Below are 14380 nucleotides of genomic sequence, written 5' to 3'. Positions count from 1 at the left end.
AAGAACCCCGGATTTTTCCCGACTTTTGCGTACTGGGTTGTATTGCCATTCTCTGGGCCTGATTCAGAGGCGCTCGCAAAAAGAGAGTGCTCGCTCTGAATCAGGGTGGGCGCTGTTTTTTTTAGGAGTGGCCTCCTGGCTGCTCGCATAGCTGTGGGTGACCACCAACAGCTATAGCGAGCGGCCATGATGATGGTCGTGATGGTCAAGACCATCGCGACCATCGGGCTTGCGACGAGACCCTTGTGGTAGGGTCTCGTGGCCACAAGCCCCAGAGAGCTTCTGGCTCAAATAGAGCCGGAAGCTCTCTCACTGACATCACTGGTGATGTCAGTGGGGCCGCCCACAAACGGCAGGCGTTCACATGGGAACGCCTCCATTTGTGAAGCCACCCCCCCGCCACGCCTACAAAATGGGGCGAGCTGTCGATCAAAATCGACAGCCGCCCCTTTTGTAGTGAGTCCCGGAGCGAGTGCTTTTTGCGCTCGCTCCGGGGCTCACGCACGCACAGTGCACACGCCACGCGTGCGCACTGGGTCACCATCGACCCGCTTGCGAGTGGGTCTGAATCAGGCCCTCAGTCTGTACCCCCCTTCAGACAGAAGAGCAAATTACTGGGTCAAAAAATTCAACCCGGTAATTTGCTGATTTACACATGTAATTCTTCAGTCTGAAAGGGTCAACCCGGGACTAAATTCCCGTGTCTCCGACCCTGGTAAATTCCTGGGTCAAAGTCTCGGTAATTTAGACCCGGGATGACCCTTTCAGACATAAAAAGGTCCCGTGTAAATCACCAAATTACCGTGTTGAAATGTTTAACCCGGTAATTTGGATTTCTGTCTGAAAGGGGTATTAGTGGTTTATTGGGCCTGTAAGATAAAAAAAATACAGATATAAGCACTTTTGACCATATACAATCAAAAGTAAGCAGTGGATCAAAATGTCATATATACTATTATAAACAATTAAACAACCATAATCTACTTATAAACATAGCTACAAATGATACTCTACTTGATAGTTACTTTTTATAGAGGAAGTAAATCAACTCATATGAAGCTGTTTTTACTGCCTTGCATCACTCAAGAAAGTTCACAGTAGTTTAAAAGCACAAGTCTCACCAACTGTCTTGCAGTCTCATAGTTAACAGAAAAGAAGTCTTCATTAAAAAAATAAAATAGTAAATGTATACCCTGGAATAAAATACAATACAGCTCCGCAACATGCCTCATGAAAAGAAAGGATATACAGTACTTTTGATTCTACTTGATATTACAGCAATACACAGAAGACGGTAAGTTATTTCTTACAGTATAACAGTCGCATTACAACCAATTACATCACAACTACACAGATAAATGACATTCCTTTCATAGCGTTTAAGTGATGTTGGAAATGTTACTATTGGATTAGTTATTAAACCTGAAGTGCTTTTCAATAGCGCAAGTTACTCTTGTGTTGAAATACAAGGCTTCAGAATCTCCTTTAATCCTTTCAACTGCAAAAATCTTCAAAACCAATTTTTTGCAACAATTGCTGCATCCAATTGTTTATGCAAAAATTACCATTAAAGTTTTGTTTTTCTTTGAAAACCGGACTCGTAATATTTAATATTTTATGGTATCCTCTTCAACAAGTTCCAACAAATTGCTGCTTTGTGTTTCAGGCGTAGAATGAAGATTACAAAGCTTGATTTCAAGGCACTCAGGCCCAGCTGCAAATGATGACAATATAAAATCACCGCCATGATCATCAAAACACAAATGGCAATTATCAGAAAGGACAATATGTTGTTGGAACAATGCTTGCTTGCTGTAAGAGAAAAAAAAATAGGCAAAGAAACAAAAAATCATTATTATTTGGCGATAAAGAGAACAAAATTCATATGTTAAATAGTTACATGAATTTGATCTCATTGTATAAAACACCTAGTGTAAAGGAAATATCTCTGTTGCTAAATGTCTATTTTCGTCGCTGTAGGGCTTGGTTGTTGGTAGCACTCAGTTGGATTGATAGGAATTCAGGAGGAGCCACAGGTAGTAACATTACCTGCACAGTTGATACAACAATGACTAAATGCATCCAGGTGACAAATTATCCAGACAGCAATGCTGAGAGAATTCAAGGGTTTGGGGGTGTCATAAAAAGAATGTCAGGAGTGAGGAAACATCTATTCTTTTACCAAGTGGTAAGAAGGATAACATTGTAAAAAATAAATTAGGTGGAAGTCTGTTTCAGTATACAGTGGCGTCACAAGGGGGATGCGGGCTGCACCCGGGTGTCTCGCGCCGTAGCATTACATGCAGCACTCGGCTCCTGAAACTGAGTAGCCGCCACTTTAAAACAGATGTGTCCTCGGGGGCAGCCCGCATCTCCCAGACTGAAACGGGGGTTCGGGCTTTTACTAGTGAGCCACGCCCCTGTCCCACAAGGCCTCGCCCCCTTTGTTGGCGTAACAACCGTCCCCACTCCTCTCCGCACCGGATGTCACCTCAATGAGGGATGCCACTGCTCATAACCATAGTACATACTTTGTAGGTGTGCATGGCACAGATATATGCAGTGTGGAGCAGTGGCGTAACTAGGGGGGGGGGTCGAGCGGGGCATGTGGCCTGGGTGCTGTGGCAGGCCCAGAAGTGGGGGGCGCCGCTGGCCCGGGCATCGTACCCGCACTGCTGCGCCCACCCCCCTGCCACCATTGTGCCTGGCCTGACCGACGACGAGTCCGACTGTGAGCTGTGACGAGCAGCAGAGTGCCAGGCAACTGTGCCTGCTGGGGTTGACTGTAGGGGGAGCTGCAGCGGGAGCGCGCAGCCCCTCTCAGGCACTGCAGCCTTCCTATTCAGCATGCTGAATGCTGCCTCTGGTGCAGGGTGATAGCTAGTGATTTTTCCATCCCTGGTGCTCCGGAGCTGCACCACAGGTATGTGCTAGTGTGTGGTGCCGGAGGGGTGGGGGATATCTATGTCAGTGTGTGTGTGTACCTGTGTCAGTGTGTGTTTATCTGTGTCAGTCGAGCGGGGCACGTGGCCTGGGCGCCGTGGCAGGCCCAGAAGAGGGGGGCGCCACTGGCCAGGGCATCATACACGGTACCCAATGGAGGGACTGACAGAGCAGAGCAGCAGCCAACGAATGTTTGGCAAGGAAGTTCAGCCTCTCAGCTGCATTAAAAATGGATTGTTTCCACACAAATGGACCACTATGTATATATATCCTCACACATATATATACAATGTGGGTTATTTACTATATTTTACATGATTTTGTTATATTAAGGAGTTAGTACCTGGGATGGGCACCTAAGTGTCACGACTGCCGGATACCTGTTTATAATGACAGATAGAGAGGTTTTGGAAATCCCACTGTTTCTAATAGGTCATAATGGAGTAACAGTAGTCTCCGCATTGCCATTCCCTGATCCCAAGTGGACGTATAGTAGTTCATTTTATTCAACCCAGTCTGTGCACGTTCATTCTGTCACCCCACCACCATCACTCGCCCTCTATTCCATAGTTGACAGCTGAACAAAGGAAAAGCTGGGGCTCACAGGGACATCATTGATCTCTTTGGGAAACGCAGGTGCAGAGCACATGGCTGCCTTAGCTAAGCCCATGTCACAGCAGAGGAGGGGGGAGGTAGAGCATGTTCTACTTATACTAAATGTGTACTCTGATACTCTGCTTCAAAAGGCGGCCATGTGCTCTGTGCCAGCACCTCTATGGGATCTGCATGTGAGGCCTCTCTGCTCAGCTTTCAAAAATGTAACAGATGACAAGCAGAATTATTTAGCACCTGTGGGCACTAGGCCTGAGGCTATGAGCATCAGAGGCCTGAAATCCCCGTAAAAATTGCTTTTTGTTGCTCTATACCTACCATGCATGTAGGATGCCTCTGGTTCTCTAAAGTGCACCCGTCTCTCTGATTTCTGATGGCCACTTGCTTTCCTCTTATGTACTGTCCGCTTCCGTAATATTGATGGCGGCATCTAGAAGAGAGCTGCACAGTAAGGAACACGGTACATTTAAAGGGTTTAGATTCCCGTCTGAAAACATATCTATCAGTCATTACATATGGCGTCTGTTATCAGAAGCTGCCCTGGTAGATCCTTACAGCCGTAACATTTACCAGCTACTGTATGTTAGATTAAACCTTTTATTACCGCCAGATAGAGATTTTTCTTTCCTTCTATTGTTCTCTAAAGAGCCAATAAATCTAATATTTGTTTTTAAATGGCTTAAAACAGTATGCTTGAGATCCAAGCCCATCACAATGCTAATAATCTACTGTCAGTGCAATTTCTCCTCTCATTTATAGAGATGAAAAACATGCATAAAAATAATTCATCCTAGAAAGGGTTCGCTGTAAGGAGATTACCTTTGCTGGAGGACATTTGGTTTGGTTCATTGCACTTTCTGCATATATTCAACATTTTCTCAGTTTAATTTCTCTGTTTTTAATATTCTTCTTTTGTGCCCTTGAGGCCTTTCACGTGAATCTACTTCCTTTTATATTCTGAATTTTACTATTCTGCTTTGGTTTGAGAAATGCCTTTTTTTTTTTTTTAAATAAGGGTTTTCATTTTCCCTTTTTATTTTCTGATCTGATGTATTATATTTCAGCCCTTGTGGCTATATATTCCAATTCTGTCTTACCATTATTGTGTCCTTGGCAGCCCTGCAGTTTTCCCTGGCCCCAGCAGTGACACTTTGGTGGAACGGGGCAAATAGACAGCATGCGTGTAGGTTTTTTACGTACCGTGCAGTACAAGCAGAGCTGGAGGAGACAGTGCTGCTCTGTAAATACGTTGGAACTGAACACGAAAGTAGTTACCCAATAGGAAATTGACTTTTCGCAAGGTCATTTAAGAGGCAACTGTGACCAATGTGCACTGCATACCCTGTGCCTAGGGTCGCCACCCATACTGTATAATACAGGATCCCGTATTGATTCAATATAGGACGCAGTTTGTCCGGTATTATATTAGGTCTGTGGAGTAGATAAGTGCACTGTGCAATCATAATTTGTGGTACAGTGCTGCCCGTGAGTCTGTGAGATCTTGAAAGTGTGGGGAAGTGCCGGGAAGTGGGCAGAGGAGGATCACCAGCGGCTGTGGGCAGAGAACTGAGAGGCAGTGAGCAGAGAGGAGTGGGGTGTCTGGAGAGATGAATATTTATACTAAATGGATATCCGACTATCTTACTCTAGAACCCCATCCCACTCTTGTGAACAGGACATGTTTTAAGATTTTTTTTGTTAAGAAGAGAGGCATAAATCAAGCCGGTGACTGGCTACGCTGTACGGTGAACCAACGCCTGGGCCCGGAGATTACAGTCCGTGCACTCTCATGCAGCAGGGAGCAGAGGCTGAGCGTACCTGTCTGAACTTGGAGCGGAGGAGCTCTGCCTCACACAGTCACCAGCGCTGACAACATGCAGGCGCTGCTTAGTTGATGGTCGAACACAGGAGGACTCACCTCAGGCATAGACAGTCTTGGTAAGTATTTTATGCCTTCTGGAGACTAGGCACTGCGGCTGGGCTAAGCCATCTTCGCACAATGGGAGGAGGAGGTGAAAAAGTCTCTGCCGGAGGCCTCAGAGGTGGTTAGAGGTAAGAAGATCAACAGCATCATCCCCTCCTCCTTATTAGAGACTGCGTCCAGGGCCAGATTAATAAAGCAGCAGATAAAGCTACAGCTCCAGGCCTCCACATAAAAATAGGCCCATCATCAGCACGGTGATGACCAGGTCACACAGTCAGTATTAAAAGTGATTTTTTTTCTAGTTTTCTTACAAAATTATAAATTTTCTCTATTTTTATGTATTTAGAGAGACAATGGGGCTGAACACATATACTTGGGATGTACACATATACTTGGGATGTACACATATACTTGGCACTGGCCACATCCACAGAACACTAGTTATAGCCATACTTCCCTACTTTTAATTTTTCCTCCACGGGAGAAGCCCGGGGTGGAGAAGCAGGTGGGTGGCGATGGGGGGCAGGGCCTGACGTTTCACATCATGAAGCCCCGCCCACTCGCTGTATAGAAATTGCTGCGAATAGCACATATTTAAATAGGAGATGGGGCCAATGTACACAATTCTTGTAGAATTGCATCATTAAACCCCATCCTCTACTCAGGGATCCCCGATCTCTGTAAAAATTCTCCCCATTCTGCCCACTTCACTAGGTAGAGGGCAGGAATGCAGGAGAAGTGCCCACTCTGCCAGGGGTTCGGGGGTTACCCAAAAAATCGGGAGCCTCCTGCGACTTGTGGGAGAGTAGGCAAGTATTTTCAACCCCAGGCCCATGTGGACCTTAATCTGGCCCTGACCTATCTACCAAAGCTAAATAACATCACAAAGGCTGTTTATGATGTAACAAGTCACATGGTCAGTATTATGGGGTGAAAACTTACCTCCTGCATGCATTTTGCCATTGCTATATATCTATTAATAATCTCTATATAATCTATTTATCATTTAGGTGATAAGCTTACACTACAAGGTCAGTAGACCTTAGCATACCTTACATTGTGAGATGTCATATCAGCAGATACAGTTGATACCTGACAGTTCTCTTCAAAATGGTCACCAATGAGGCAGATGGAGCTATAGTTCCAGGTCTCCACACAGTGTCGGACTGAGGCATGAAGGGCCCATCGGGGCAAGGAAGTTGTAGGGGCCCATGCTTAAAAGGTGTGGCTAGCTTCCAGAGGGGTGTGGCGAGCCACCACATAGGCTTGGCTAACCATTAGATGATATAGCCTGTAGACAACGTAAAGTCTACACTGCATGGTCTGTCTCTACAATGTATTCAAGTGGACTGTCTGAAACCTGACATTAGAAGAGGAGGTGGGGCCCTCAGGAAGGGGGGCCCACCGGGTATTTCCCCTGTACGCCTGTGGGCCAATCTGACCGGTATCCACATAACTATAGGGCTATCATCAGCATGATGATGACCAGCTGCCTAGCTGGTTACACAGTCAGCCATTGACATGTCAGGAGATTCTTGTAAACCTGAGGGTGATGTTGGTTGTGGTTCAGTGGATGGGACTATGTGTAGGAAACTTGGTGGGTGAATGTAGTTTTTGCACATGCGGATATACAAGGATGGACTGGATACTGAACCAGAGATGATTGTCTGCAGGACTAATAGTGAGCAGGCACTTGTAGTTGGAATAAGGCTGGTACAGGCAAAGAACTAGGCATGGCCAGCTCCAGGGGTAGCTGAGCCCTGTGCCGGAGTCCTCTGAAGCGCCACTCGCAACCAAAAATGGGGGCTTGACCTAATTACCATAGGCCCCCTAAGTGATGTTATTTGGGGGTGTGCCCGCATTGCACGCCTACCGTGTAACGTCAGGCTGGGAGCGAGCACAGCACTCCGTCACTAGCTGGGCTTCCCCCAGCCCTCTCCCGGCACTGAATGGATGCTGTGTGCAGCATCCATTCAGCTACTGCGGGGTCTGGCACCACCGCGGCAGTGTGGGTGCCCAACCTCTTGATCAGACCACCCGCGTGTTACAAGTCATGGTCGCGACTTGTCTCCCGCTAGCATTTTACCTCCTACTGACGCTGTTGTTCCAGCACTGTCAGTTGCTATGCGATCCAGACGCCACAGGATGTCACGTGTTCCCCACAACACGGCGTGATTGGTCCCTACGCCTATTTATGCATGCTGGCCTTGTGCTGCCTCGCCGACTATAGCGTTCCTGTAGGTTCTCTCGGCATTAGCTTCCAAGCCGCACCAGCACATTCCATGCTGCCACCAGCTCACCAGCCTCTACTTTGGCTCTCCAGCCGCACCAGCAGCTTCCAAGCTGCCACCATTTCACCAGCCACTGCATCAGCTTCCCAGCCGCACTAGCAGCTTCTGTGCTGCCAATGGCTCACCAGCCACTACATCTGCTTTCCAACCACACCAGCAGCTTCCATGCTGCCACCGGCTTCCCAGCCACAGCATCGGCTTCCCAGCCACACCAGCAGCTTCCATGCTGCCACTGTATCCCAAGCCACTCCATCGGCTTCCCAGCAGCAGCACCAGCAGCTTCCATGCTGCCACTGGCTCACCAGCCACTGCATCTTCTTCCCAGCCACACCAGCAGGTTCAAGTGCTGCCAATGGCTCACCAGCCTCTGCATCGGCTTTCCAGCTGCACCAGCAGCTTCCATGCTGCCAAAGTCTCCCAAGCCACTCCATCGGCTTCCCAGCCACACCAGCAGCTTCCATGCTGCCATCGGCTCTCAAAGCCACATTGCAAGTACACTAACTTGTGTACTGGCTCTCAAGCTGCACCATCGGCAATCAAAGCCACATCACAAGTACACCGACTATAGCATTCCTGTAGGTTCTGTAGGCTGAGCTGCATGGTCAGCATTCTTTATCTCCTCGTGGTATTGTATTCTGGTTCTCCAGATGAATTGCCTAGCCACCAGCTCCCAAGTCTCTCTGTCAGCTCCCTAGCCACACCAGCAGCTTCTGTGCTGCCACCGGCTCACCAGCCACTACATTGGTTTCCCAGCTGCACCAGCACCTTGCGTGCTGCCACCGGCTCACCAGCCACTACATTGGCTCTCCAGCCGCACCAGCAGCTTTCGTGCTGTCACCGCCTCACCAGCCACTGCATTAGCTTTCCAGCCGCACCACCACCTTCCATGCTGCCACCAGCTCACCAGCCACAACATTAGCTTTCCAGCCACACCATCAGCTTCCGTGCTGCCACCATCGGCTTCCCAGCCGCACCAGCAGCTTCCGTGCTGCAATCGGCTCTTAAAGCCACATTGCAAGTACACCAACTTGTGTACTGGCTCTCAAGGCGCAACATCGGCAATCAAAGCCACATCACAAGTACACTGACTATAGCGTTCCTGTAGGTTCTCTCAGCTGCTCCTAACTATCTCTTTACACTGCACTTTTCTTACTATGGTGGTGCCCTGGGGCAACTTGGCTGGGCCATTTTTTGGGGGTCCTGCGCTCTGGATTTGTACCCTAGTATGTTAGGGACCTACCCGAAAGAGGTTACCTGGATATGGTGGGTAGGCCCATAACCTTGGCCATGATTATGCTAAAAACCTCTATTGATTGCAAAATTTTATTGCATTTATATATATTATTAATAATTTGGAGTTGTGCACCTGAGATTTGTCAAGAGACACAGCTGTAATCGCAACGTTGCTCTAGCATCTTGCTGGGAAAACAACAAGTCCTTTTATCCCCTCTGCTGCACTGCAGTTGGTGGAGCAGATTAGCTGACCGCTACAGGACTTGTGGTTGGGGAAACCAAGGTCAGCTGATCACAAGTGTCATAGCTGCGCTCAGCAAAAGGAGATGGCGGTAAAGATTCTGGGGTGCTGGCAGGGAGATCTCGGGCACACTGGAGACAACAGCAGGGACCAGGAGAGCAGTGGTGCTACCACCCACAGGACACCTGGAGTCAGTACCAGATTAAACCCTGTGGAGGCCCCTAGGCAGTTGAAATCTCGGGGTCCCCCTCGCAAATTATCTCCTAATATGTTTTTCATTTTACCAACCAACAATTTTAATAAACCATACATACTGTAGGTTGCACCGAATTTTTTTTTATAAACTGACAACTGACAGAAGATGAATCTGATGTCTATGGTTTATGTACTTTAAATTGTCAATGGGTACATTACATTAATACAGTATTTTCTCTATAGAGTTGATCAAATCAATATTATTTTGATCTGTTGTTGCGGGGCCCCTAAAAGACACAGTGCCTACTCTGCCTATTCGGTAATCCGGCACTGCCTGGATGCAGGCTGACTAGCACGCTTGTAAGTAACGGAGCACAAGTCTCCACGGCCTGACAGCCATAAATTAGAAGTATTAAAAAAGTTTTTCTAGTTTTCTTTCAAAATTATATATATTTTTTCTATGTTTATGTATTTAGGGAGACAGTGGGGCTGATAGTATATTGGGTGTATACACACACTTGGCTCTGGTCACCAGTGGCGTAACTAGGGCAGGGTGAGCGGGGTTCGTGCCCTGGGCGCCGTTGGACCGGCGGCGCGGGGGGCGCCGCTGGCCACGGTACCGGCCCGTCCGCCCTAGTTAGCCAGTGTAGCGCCGACTGCAATGAGTGCGGTCAGCGCTACACATTTGCACAGGACCGGCGCTAGGCTTCCAGCGCCGGTCCTGTGCTGCACGCCTGAGCCCGTTCCCTCCCCCTGAGCGCTTGCCCAATAGTGCCAGGAGGTGGGTTCAGGCTGTGCATAACACACGCATCGCCGCCAGCGCTGGCGGCGATGCATGTGTTAAACAGCAGCCAATGAGAGTCAGATAGACTCTCATTGACTGCTGCAGCACCCACTGCAAGAGCTGGACTTCCGTCCGGCTCCTGCAGTGGGTAATGGGACTGACGTCATGACGTCATGACGTCAGTCCCATAATGCTGAGCACGCCAGCCCGGGCGGACTGGAGGTCGGGAGCGGCATCGCGGACAGGAGCAGCGTGGAATCAGGTAAGTATATTTTTATATAAATTTATTTATTTTTAAACCTATATGCACAACGGGGGAGGGGTTGGCTACTACTGGGGGGGACATCTACTGGGGGGACATCTACTGGGGGTGCCATTGGGAGAACCTCTACTGGGGGGGGGGCTACTCTACTGGGGACTACTACTTGGGGGGGGGACTACCACTGGGGGCATTCTAAAAGGGGCCTAGCATTACTAGAGGCACTGCACTCGGGGGACCACTAATGGGGGCAATAATAGGAAGGGCCACTACAGGGACCACTGGATAGGGGGGGGTCACTACTGGGAGCCTGCATCAGGGGGACCACTACTGGGGGCACTGCATGGGAGGGGGGGACACTACTGCTGGGGGCACTATATAAGGGGCTTACTGCTAGGGGCACTGCGGGGACCACTACAGGGGCACTAGATAGGGGGGATCACTACAGGGTGCCTGCATAAGGGGACCACTACTGGGAAAACTGCATGGGGGGGACTACTGCTGGGGGCACTATATAAAAGGGCACTGCATAAGGGGATACCGCTACTGGGCGCACTGCATTGTGGGGACTGCTACTGGGGGCACTGCATAAGGGGGAACACTACGTGGGGCACTGCATTTGGGGGGGCCACTACTGGGGGTACTGAGTAAGGGGAACTAATTGGGGGCAGTATAAGAGGGACCACTACTGGGGATACTGTATAAGGGGCACTACTATGAGCCTGCTTGAGAGGGACCACAACTGCATACTGGGGGTACTACTGGGGTTAAGGTGCATATGGATAGGAATGTTCAGTTTGAAAATAAAGGGGTGTGTAATGTTGACACGCCCCATTTTTAAGTGACCACGCCCATTTTTTTGACGCACATAGGGGGGGGGCTCCTTTTTCAAATTTGCCCTGGGCTACAAATACCCTAGTTACGCCACTGCTGGTCACACCTACCTAGTACTGGTTACAGCTCTTCCCCTTCTCAGTATATACTAAGGTGAAAAATCACCTCCTGATTGCCTTTTGCTATTGCTATCTATTTATAATCTGTCTATAATTTAGGTTAAAATAAGCTTACATAACAAGGTCAGGAGACATATTAACAGAAACAGCTGATAACTGATAGTTCTATAGCAAGTCACATGATCAACCTCTCAAGGTTATAAATCACATCCTACCTGTATTTCACCAAATCCATCCATCCATCATTATTTTCATATATAAGATTTTGGTTAAAATAAGCATACCTTACATTGTGACATGTCATATCAGCAGATACCATTGATAACTGACAGCTCTCTTCAAAATGGTGACATTCTACCAAAGCTGAGTGACATCACAAAGGCTGTTTATGACGTAAGCAAGTCACATGGCCAGTATACTGAAGTGAAGTGAAAAAGCCCTTTTTCCATTCATTTTGCCATTGCTATCTATCCATTTATAATCTATTCATAAGCTATCTATCTATCTATCTATCTATCTATCTATCTATCTATCTATCTATCTATCTATCTATCTATCTATCTATCTATCTATCTGTCCATCTCATCTCTATCTATCTATCTATCTATCTATCTATCTATCTATCTATCTATCTATCTATCTATCTATCTATCTATCTCTATCTATCTATCTATCTATCTATCTATCTATCTATCTATCTATCTATCTATCTGTTAGGTTAAAATAAGTTTACACTACAAGTTTAGTGGACATATTAACAGATGCAGCTAATTGACAGTTCTATAGCATGTCACATTATCAACCTATTAAGGTTATAAATCATATCCTACCTGTATCTCACCAAAGCTATCTTTGTTGAGGAGGACACTCTCACACCGCTGCTCTGCAAAGGTGAGCAGCAGTGATAGGAAGACATGTGCACATCATCCATATACAGTTTGTCAGCTCTGGAAGAGGCTGGGGGGCTGGTAAGCCCCCAGCATGACAAAAATGGGGGCATAGCTCGCAAGTACAGCATTTCCCGTGAGGCCACGCCCCCTTGCCGATAGTGTCCCTTCTCCCCAGGTAGACGAGTTGGAATGCATGTTACATGGTCAGCACACTGAGGTTATAAATCACATTCTCCATGGATTTGTCATTTTCATTTGCAATGCTTTTTGCCATTGCGATCTATCTATCTATCTATCTATCTATCTATCTATCTATCTATCTATCTATATCTACTTTATATACAATATTTATCTATCATTTAGGTTAAAAAAAATAAGCTTACACCACAAGGATAACAGTTACAGATGAGAACTATTAGTTATATAGTAAGTCACATGATCAGTCCATTGAGGTTATAAATCACATCCTACCTGCATTTCACCAATTCTATCTATCTATCTATCTATCTATCTATCTATCTGTCTCATATCTATCTATCTATCTATCTATCTATCTATCTATCTATCTATCTATCTATCTGTCTGTCTGTCTGTCTGTCTGTCTGTCTAGCTGCAGCTCCAGGCCTCGACATTCAAATAGGCCCATCATCAGCAGATGATCAGCTGCCTAACTGGTCTCACTGTCAGCCAGATATTATAAGTATTAAAATGTTTTTCTAGTTTTCTCACAAAATTATAATATTTTTCTATGTTTCTGAATTTAGGCAGACAGTGGAGCTGATAGTGTATGAGGTGTACACACGCACTTGGCTCTGGTTGCACCCACACAGCACCTGTTACAGCGCCTCCCCTTCTCAGTATAGGCCCTTAAACATTTTCAGGCCCAGGCCCATGTGGCCATTAATCTGGCCCTGACTGTGTCTGTGCCCATGTGTTACTCAATGCCTGCCACTGCTGCTGGAGCATAAGCTCTCAGGGCCACCTGCCCTTCCGCAAAGTCTGCTGCTGCTGCTACTGACCCAATGTGTATACTTGTCCTAGAACTTATTTTTTTTATGCCAATCTGGGAATTGACATGAATGTGTGTCAGGCTGAGGGGGTAGGCTTGCATATAAAGGGGCATGACAGGGGGCTCAGGAGTTGACATATAAAGGGGCATGACAGTGGGATCTGAGGTTGGCATATAAAGGGACATTACTGAGGGGGCTCTGGGGCTATCATATAATGGGGCATAACTAAGAGGCTCCGAGTCTGGAAGATAAAGGGGCATAACTAAAGAGGCTCTGATTAAAAAGGGGCGTAAGCGACTCAAGACTGGCATATAAAGCGGCATGAGGCATCTCTAAACTGGCATATAAGGGTATGAAGTGGCCCTCGGCTGACATATAAAGGCATGAGGGAGTCTGAGGAATATAAGAGGACATGAGGGGGCTCTGAGGTATGTAAAGGGGATCATAGTGTAAATAGTGGAGAAGTGGACCAGTGGCAAAGTTTCCCACAGCAACCAATCAGCTTCTATCTATCATTTTATAGAATGCACTTTATCAATGTTACCTCAAAGCATAATGGTTCTATGGGCATCTTCTCCACTGGTCCACATATCCGCTCTTTTCAATGCTTAATACATCAACCCCTATCATATGGGCAGTAGTAATGTACAGTAGCTGTTAATGGAGTCTGTGCAATGGGTTATAATAACATCCATGACGAAAGCGCCACTACCTTCAGCGGAGAGAAGCGTAAGGGTCTCCCTTGCTTGCTACATCCTACCTGCATATCTATACTCTGCCAATAACAGCGTTACAGTGAAGCACCGGTGGTTTACGTGTAAGATCATAATAACATGGAGAGAGCAGTGCTAAGGCTCGCTAATGACGATCGTGAAGTTCCGTCTGAATCTGACAGACGGATCGAGACGCTTTTCCTATTAGCCGGCTGGCGGTAAGCAACTACCAATTTAAAACACTGTGTGAGAGCCAGTCACAAACTCTTCTGCACGGACCTTGATATAAATCATCGGGACTTAAGTTTATACTGCTGAACCAGTGCCATGAT

General features: G+C 47.1%; 1 long non-coding RNA gene across 2 annotated transcripts; it reads right to left on the bottom strand.

Moving 5' to 3' along the window:
• Nucleotides 1-1078: 1078 nt before the first annotated feature.
• On the bottom strand, nt 1079-5631 carry LOC148522759 (uncharacterized). 2 transcript variants are annotated; one of them, XR_015878506.1, is made up of 3 exons: nt 5474-5631; nt 3874-3996; nt 1079-1812 (listed from the first exon to the last, which is right to left on the bottom strand). It is a non-coding gene; the product is annotated as an uncharacterized LOC148522759 (long non-coding RNA). The 2 variants fall into 2 exon arrangements; XR_015878505.1 differs by having other exon boundaries at nt 3874-3985.
• Between the last annotated feature and the right edge of the window lie 8749 nt (nt 5632-14380).

Source organism: Taudactylus pleione, unplaced genomic scaffold (assembly GCF_031769625.1).
Source record: "Taudactylus pleione unplaced genomic scaffold, aTauple2 ptg000139l, whole genome shotgun sequence".
NCBI classification, from domain to species: domain Eukaryota; kingdom Metazoa; phylum Chordata; class Amphibia; order Anura; family Myobatrachidae; genus Taudactylus; species Taudactylus pleione.
This window is presented reverse-complemented; position numbering and strand designations above follow the sequence as displayed.